Here is an 8,867-nt window from a genome sequence, read left to right on the forward strand (position 1 = left end):
CAGATATATATATATATATATATATATATATTGATTTGAGAACTCTGTGAAACTCAAATTAGCTCACAGCTGCTTTACAAGTTGAACAAACAAACTAAAGAGAAATTCTTGACAAGTACAACTTTTTCTATTTCTCTTCTAAAGATGTTTGCTTAGTTATTTGTTCTACTAGCTACACTTGGTTTATATATCACCAAGTTTACATGGTAATAAGACAGGATAATAAAACAAAATCTATCAAGTCTAACTCCATGCTGCTTCATTACTCTATTCCAGCAACTTTGAAAATCTTCATAATTTGCATGGAAATGGAAATGCTTCTTTGTTCTCAATTTCCTACTAAACATGATGCCACATTCCTTTTGCAAACACCCAACGCATGTGACTGTGTTGTCACTGTCAACAGATATTTGAATTGATCATCCGTTGGGTACATGTTTGTCATCCGTCGGGTAGCTTTATTGATCATATGTCGGGTAGCTTTGTTGATCATCTGTCGGGTAGCTATTTGACACTTGACTCCATTTCACTTATTCAGATTTACAAGACATTTCATATTTACAATTAATCAACCTATTCTGCATATCTACTAGTAGTCAACATGACTCATATGCTACTACAGAATCTACACAAAGTTGTTTGCAGAAATGTGCTACAATACTTATTATTACATAAGCTACTCACTCGATGGATATCAAACCATCATCTGTGGGGACTATATTGAATCATCTGTCAGGACTATATTTGATCGTCCGTCGAGTGCTACAAACTTCACTAAGTTAAATCTACTAAGGTGTTTTGATTCATTTATCATCAATTTCACAACATATTCCTAACAATCTCCCCCAATTTATGTCTACTCGAATTGTAACCATAAATTAAGAGAAACTTGATGATAACAAAACACTTCTAAGAATACAGATTGAAAATAGTAGATAAAACTGATAAGTGCTGCAAAATTTACTGAAAACTGAACAATGAAAAGTATACAAAGAATAGTTGACAATCATTATCAAGGTGCTCCTCTAGTCTGAGCAGATGAGTCTATTTCCTTGATTGTCTAGGTTTCTTCCCAAGCCTCCTGTTGTTCTCTTCTATCTGGTTTTGGAGGTGTCTGTGGAATTCAAGTTCATCAGCTTCTGAGAGATCTAGCATCTTTCCTATCTTCAAGACAAAGGGAATTGACAGAGTTTTTGGAAGTGCATCTTTGGCTCTATTACTCATCAGCTCCTCAATCTTTAGAACTAATCTTCTAGCAGTCACATAGTACCCAAAGTTCTTTTTGAATGATGAGTAGATCTTTATTTAAACAGATTGGCTTTCTAGAAGAATTCTGTGAAGTGGCCATATGATCTCTTTTCCTCCCTTGTATTTGAATACCAGTCTTTCAGGAAGATGTCTGTGAGCATCAATTCCTCTAACTTCTTCTAATTCATCTAAGTAGAGGTTAATGTCAGAAAACTCTTTGATGCCACAGATGTACAACATATCTCCTTTGTTAACTATGGATTGAGATTTGACTAGGGTATTGGATTTGAGAGTCACAGGCTTCACTTTCTTGCTTGCTCTTGTCTTTGTCTTTTTTGTCTTGAAGATAGGAAAGTTCAGCTCAGGAATAGGCAAACTATCCCGGTCCACTGGCTCATCCTTTGGAATTATGGGCTCACCATGAATATTCCTAGTAGGATCCACCACCTTGATTTCTTCAAATATCACTGAGGATTTTGATGTTTGAGTTGTAGTTGTGGACCTTTTAGGCATATTGTCTTCCATTTCTTCATCATTAAAGTCCAATTTTATCTTGGAATGGAGCTTGTATCTGAATCTTCTTTTCTGCTGTGGTTCTTCTTGCACTTTCTGATCCTTAGGTTCAGCAATTACAGTTGGTTGTGCAGGAATTTCTGTTGTGGTTTTTCCAGCTTGAAGTTTGGCCAAGATAGCACCTTGCTTCTTCTTTTGTTTAAGCTTTTTAGCATCCAGAGCAGCTTGCTTCTTTTCTTGCCTGATTTTTTCATTCTCTTCCTTCTTAGCTTCCACAAACATGGGGTGTCTAGCCACCACACAAATTTCCTTACCATTTCTGTAAATCTTGGCTAATCTCCTTTTGAGTGTTGAATCAGCTGGATCTTTGTAGAAGGCAATTGACCTAGCTAACAGCTTCTTCTCATCTGGCCTAGGTGTCTCATACACTGTATCCATTGGATTCTTGTCTGAAAACTTTAAGTAGTTTCTTTTAGGCTTCATGATGAAATCTGCTTTTGGAGATTTGATGCAAGATGTTTGGCCTTTCTCCAGATAATTCATACTCATTTCATTCACAGAAATGTTCTTGACTTGAGAGTGATAAATGAATGTTTTTTCTGGCTTCTGAATTGGCCCAAAATTTTGTTGAATTTCTGCATCTATCTTTCTCCATTTTTCTTTCAACTCTTTCTCAGCTGCTGCTACATCAATCTTTAGCATTTTGTCATCTGTATTTAGTTTTGCTGCTGCCAGATTTATGATGTCAATGATGTCCATGACTGGTGGCTTTGGGAAAGCAATTGTTGGCACAATTACTTTGCTGACTTGGATGTTTAGCACTTTCTACTCCCCCTCACTCCTTGATTCCTCTTGACTGATTGGGATAATAGAGCTTTCTTTCTCCCCCTTTTTGTTATCAGCAAGTAGAGTAGAGGAAGAAGTTTGTGCTGCCACTAGCTTTTGAAGCAAGTCTGTTTGTTGTGCTTGATGTAGATGTATAGCTGTTAGAGAGGCTTCCATAGCAGTCATTCTTTTATCCAAGGAATCCACCTTGTTTGCAAGATCAGTGTTCTTCCTTAGTTTCTTTTTAATATTAATCACTATAGCTTCTGGAAGTTTGGCATCTAATCTTTCAGAAATATCCTTATTTACTTGATTTATCTTTGTCTTGATAGAAGCGATATCCTGGTTGTGTTGGAGGCCTTGGATTTGATGCAGTTGTAGAGAATTTAGATGTGCCTGTAAGAGCTGCCTGGTGCCTGCATCTGTTGTAGATTGAATAGCATTGTGTATTGATAAGTGGCATTTTATACCACTTAGAGTGTCTCATAACGGCTTGAATTGGTGTCTTGAACTCAAGTATTTTGTGTATTTGACGCGTTTTCTAGTGTTTTTGCATTTCAGGGTATAACTTGCTTAGATAGGTGGTTTTCATCGAATAAAGCTTAAGGAAGTGTTTGGAATCAGTCTAGGGGTGATGAGCGAAGAAATCAGCAAAAACAGAAGCAAAATAAAGTATTTTCCAGAAGGGTATCAGGCGGCCGCGCGCCAGAAACAGGCGACTGCGTGCTAGCAAGCGGCCGCGTGGAGGCAGCAGGCGTCCGCCTGTGTGTGGAAATTTAGAATCTGGATTTTATTAATTCTGATACAATTAGGCTTCTGTTGGAGCTGGTTCTCTTGGGCTATTATATAAACCTTATGGGAAGACGTTTTCTCCATCAAGAGCAAGGGCAAGAAGATTAAGAAGACCGTTTTAGCACGCAATAATGAAGAAGAGGAAGCACACGTTTATCTTGTGATTTTTTAATTCGTTGTAACAGTGGATGCTACTTTTCTTTATGTTTTGAACCTTAATACTCTTGTGACGTGCTTCATTATTTATTAAGTATTTTTATTAGCCTTATATCGTTGTGTTATTATCATGCTTTCATATGAACCCATTGTGACGATGAGTTCTATTATGGGCTAATCGTGATCATGAGATCCTAGCGGATTTACTATGGAATTCTTTAGTTAATTGTTTAATACCTTGGTATGTGGTGATTGTATGATATCTAGTATAGGCGTGCTTATTTGTCTTATATGCGTCGCAAACATGTAAGATAGCCTGTTAATCTCTTGTGAAGCGACAGTGAATCTTGAGATTTAGTACTTGCCATGCTAGCATAGGTTCATATATTATATGCATGATTAGTGGGTAACTCTAACCGTTTTACTTGCCCTGTGTAATCATCATGAATAACTTGCGCTTAAATCGTTATCTTGTCAAATTCTATAGACATATAGGGTCTCAACATAATTGATGCCTATTCAACTTCTATCTTAATTGTGGATGCTTGGTAGAATGGTATTCGTACAACAAAAGTTGGCATTTATCAGTTTTGTGTTGTTCGATTAATATCATCACCATTACATGCTAAGGTTAATAACAATAACTATTGAATATAGTAATGAAGTTAGGATCTCATGTGTGTTTAATATTGTTAATTCAAGTGTTTAATTCTCGTAGTAATTATTAGTTAACCAACCTTAATTGTTATTGTCTTGACATTGAAGAATAATCATACATTGGTGAGTAAGTTTTAATTAAATATAATTAATCAGAGTCTCTGTGGGAACGGACTAGAAATCATTCTATATCACTTGTGAACGCGTATACTTGCGTGAATTATTTAGCGCATGCTTTGTGCCTAACAAGTTTTTGGCGCCGCTGTCGGGGACTCGGTGTTAATTTATTTAGTTTATGTACTTGCCATCAGTGGTCATTAGGATTCATTGATTAAGACTTGTTACTTACCACTTCCGGTTATGTTTCAGGTACTCTAGCGAGCATTTATGCAAACACATTTTCGCACTCGCAAGAGAAATCTGGATAAAGCTGAGGAGACAGATAAAAATCTTGACTTTCTGGAGAAGATAGTTTTTGAAGATTCGGATAAAGAGAGTGAAAAGAAAGAACCTGAAATAATGGGTGATCGTTTAGCTCAAGCTGATCCAGCTCTTATGGACTTTTCTCGGCCTAAAATTGATGACATTCAGTCCAGCATCATTCATCCGGCTATTCAGGCCAATACTTTTGAAATCAAGCCGGGCACTATTCAGATGGTGCAGAATTCTATTTCTTTCGGAGGGGCTGCGACTGAAGATCCCAACATGCATATCAGGAATTTTGTCGAGATCTGTAGTACTTTCAAATATAATGGTGTCACTGATGAGGCTATCAAACTGAGGCTTTTCCCATTCTCTCTGAGGGACAAAGCTAAGGGCTGGTTACATTCCTTACCAGCTGGGTCCATCACCACTTAGGAATATCTTGCGCAAAAGTTTCTGGTGAAGTTCTATCCAATGGCAAAAACTGCAGCTATGAGGAGTGCTCTTACTCAGTTTATGCAACAACCAGGAGAATCTATGTGCGAAGCTTGGGAGCGTTACAAGGAGATGTTGAGAAAGTGTCCACATCATGGGATGCCTGACTCGATGGTGATCACTACTTTCTACAATGGTTTGGGGGTCCAATCTCGACCCATGCTCGATGCAGCTTCTGGAGGCGCCTTGTGGGCCAAAAGTTATACTGAGGCCTATAATCTCATTGAAACTATGGCTGCAAACGAGTATCAAAACCCAACTCATATGATGATGCATGGGAAAGTAGCATATATTCTGAAAGTTGATGCAGCTACAGCTATTGCAGCACAGCTCATGGCACTTACTATGAAGGTCAATTCTTTAACCAACTATGGCGTAAATCAATTATCTAGTGTCTGTGAGCTTTGTGCAGGCTCTCATGCTACGGATCAGTGTTCTCTTGTTAATGAATCTGCTCAGTATGTGAACAATTTCCAGAAACCGCAGCAGCCTGTGCCCGCTACTTATCATCCTAATAACATAAATCATCCCAATTTTAGCTGGAGTAATAATCAGAATGTTTTTCAGTAGTCATATCAGCAAGCTGCAAATAAATAGTGTAATCCACCTGGATTCCAGCAACCTCAAAAATATGCTCAAAGGCAAACATATCCTCAACAAGGAGGTATTGATCCACCTTCTAATGCTGATTTCGAGGAGTTAAAGCTGTTGTGCAAAAGTCAGGCTGTTTCGATCAAGAACTTGGAAAATCAAATTGGATAAATAGCCAATGCCTTGCTCAATCGTCAACCTGGCACACTTCCCAGCGATACTGAAGTTCCAGGCAGGAAGGAAGCTAAAGAGCAAGTCAAAGCTGTCACCTTAAAGTCTGGAAAAGTTGCTGATGCTGAAAAAGCAAAAGATGTAGAAGTTGAAGTTGTAGATGAAGGAGGAATGCAAAAGGAGAAAGAGGGGGAACCAAGGAAGACTACTGTTAAACACACTCTGCCTGAGGGTAATACAGGGGAGAAACAGCTCTATCCTCCACCACCTTTTCCTAAGAGATTGCAAAAATAAGGGCTGGACAAGCAATTTGAAAAGTTTCTGGAGGTGTTCAAGAAACTTCACATCAACATACCTTTCGCTGAGGCTCTTGAGAAAATGCCTAGTTATGCGAAATTCATGAAAGGTATTCTTTCGAGGAAGGTGAAATTGGATGATCTTGATACCGTTGCTCCGACGGAAGAGTGCAGTGTCGTGCTACAACAAAAGTTACCTCCAAAACTTAAGGATCCAGGTAGCTTCACCATTCCTTGCACCATTGGCAAGTTGTCATTTGACAAGTGCCTTTGTGATTTGGGAGCAAGCATCAATCTGATGCCATTGTCTATCTTCAAAAAGCTGAATTTGCCTGATCTGAAGCCCACCTTCATGTCTCTACAATTGGCTGATCATTCGATTACATACCCACGAGGCATCGTGGAGGACGTGCTAGTAAAGGTGGACAAGCTCATCTTTCCTGCAGATTTTATCATTCTGGATTTTGAGGAAGATAAGAAGATTCCCATAATCTTGGGAAAACCTTTCTTGGCTACAGGCCGTACCTTGATAGATGTGCAAAAAGGTGAACTCACTATAAGGGTGCAAGATCAAGATGTGACATTCAATGTGTTCAATGTGATGAAATTTCCTACGGAAGATGAGGAGTGCTTCAAGGTGGATTTGGTCGATTCTGCAGTTACTTCAGAACTTGATCATGTGCTAAGGTCTGATGCCTTAGAAAAAGCCTTATTGGGGGATTTTGACAGTGAAGATGATGAAGGCAATGAGCAGTTACAATATCTGAATACTTCTCCTTGGAAACGAAAGTTAGACATGCCATTTGAATCTCTTGGTAATACTGATCTCAAGAATGCTGAGGGAAAGCTCAAACCATCTATTGAGGAAGCACCTACTTTGGAGCTTAGACCACTGCCTGAACACTTGAGGTATGCTTTTTTAGGTGATGCATCCACTTTGCCTGTTATTATTGCATCTGACCTTTCAGGTAGTGATAAGGAACAACTTTTGGGATTCTGAGAGAATTCAAATCGGCCATCGGATGGACTATAGCAGATATAAAAGGGATCAGCCCTTCATACTGCATACATAAAATTTTGCTAGAGGAAGGTAGCAAGCTGACTGTTGAGCAACAACGAAGGCTTAATCCTATCATGAAAGAAGTGGTGAAGAAAGAAATTCTAAAATGGTTGGATGCAGGAATCATATATCCTATTTCTGACAGTTCTTGGGTGAGCCCCGTGCAATGTGTACCTAAGAAAGGAGATATTACTGTGGTAGAAAATGAGAAGAACGAGCTCATCCCCACTCGAATAGTCACAGGATGGAGGGTATGCATGGACTACAGGAAGTTGAATAAAGCCACGAGGATGGATCACTTCCCTCTTCCATTCATTGATCAGATGTTTGACAAGTTGGCTGGTCATGAGTATTATTGTCTTCTAGATGGCTATTCGGGCTACAATCAGATTTGCATTGCACCAGAAGATCAAGAGAAGACTACTTTCACTTGTCCATTTGGCATGTTTGCTTTTCGCAGAGTTTCTTTTGGCTTATGTGGTGCACCTGCCACGTTTCAGAGATGCATGATGGCCATAATCTCTGATATGATTGGAAATAATGTCGAAGTGTTCATGGACGACTTCTCCGTCTATGGACATTCGTATGATGAATGCTTGAATAATCTCCGTTTGGTGCTCAAAAGGTGTGTTGAGACCAATCTGGTGCTCAATTGGGAAAAATGTCACTTCATGGTGCAACAAGGCATCATTCTTGGGCATAAGGTCTCTAGTAAAGGTCTTGAGGTGGATAAAGCCAAGGTGGGCGTTATTGAAAATCTTCTGCCACCTATTTCTGTGAAAGGAATTCGTAGCTTTCTTGGTCATGCGGGTTTTTATCGGTATTTCATCAAGGACTTCTCTAAGATATCTAAGCCGTTGTGCAACTTGCTCAAGAAAGATGTGCCTTTTAAATTTAATGATGAATGTTTGGCAGCATTCGAGACTCTCAAGAAGAGTTTAATCACCGCACCAGTTATTACGGCACCTGATTGGAGAGAACCTTTTCAAATGATGTGTGATGCAAGTGATTATACAGTGGGAGCAGTTCTTGGGCAGCGAAAGACTAATATCTTTCATGTGGTCTACTATGCTAGTAAGACGCTAAATGGAGCCCAACTGAATTACACCACTACTGAGAAAGAGCTCTTGGCTATAGTTTTTGGTTTTGAAAAATTTCGATCTTATCTACTTGGGACAAAGATGACAGTGTTCACTGATCACGCTGCCATCCGCTATCTGGTCTCAAAGAAGGATTCGAAGCCTAGACTTATTCGTTGGGTTCTCTTACTACAGGAATTCGAGTTAAAGATCAAGGATCAAAAAGGTTCCGAAAATCAAGTAGCTGACCATCTCTCTAGATTGGAGAATCCTGATTCTACTTCACATGATAAGACATTGATCAACGAATCTTTTCCGGATGAGCAGTTGTTCGCAATTCAAGAGGAAGATCCATGTTTCGCAGACATTGTGAACTATCTTGTTAGCAATATAATGCCTCCTAATATGAATGCGGCTCAAAAGAAGAAGTTTCTGCATGAGGTGAAGTGGTACATGTGGGATGAACCATATTTATTTAGACAAGGAGCTGACCATATCATCAGGAGATGTATCCCATTCTGTAAGATGGAGGGGATATTATGAAACTTTCATTCCACAGTT

The 8,867-nt window shown here is 39.1% G+C and overlaps 1 non-coding gene across 1 annotated transcript; it reads right to left on the reverse strand.

The window, feature by feature from the left end:
* Positions 1–5,102: 5,102 nt before the first annotated feature.
* LOC141669223 (small nucleolar RNA R71) lies at positions 5,103–5,210 on the reverse strand. Its single transcript, XR_012553514.1, has one exon. It is a non-coding gene; the product is annotated as a small nucleolar RNA R71 (small nucleolar RNA).
* Between the last annotated feature and the right edge of the window lie 3,657 nt (positions 5,211–8,867).

The sequence above is a fragment of the Apium graveolens genome, chromosome 6 (genome assembly GCF_009905375.1).
Source record: "Apium graveolens cultivar Ventura chromosome 6, ASM990537v1, whole genome shotgun sequence".
NCBI lineage: Eukaryota > Viridiplantae > Streptophyta > Magnoliopsida > Apiales > Apiaceae > Apium > Apium graveolens.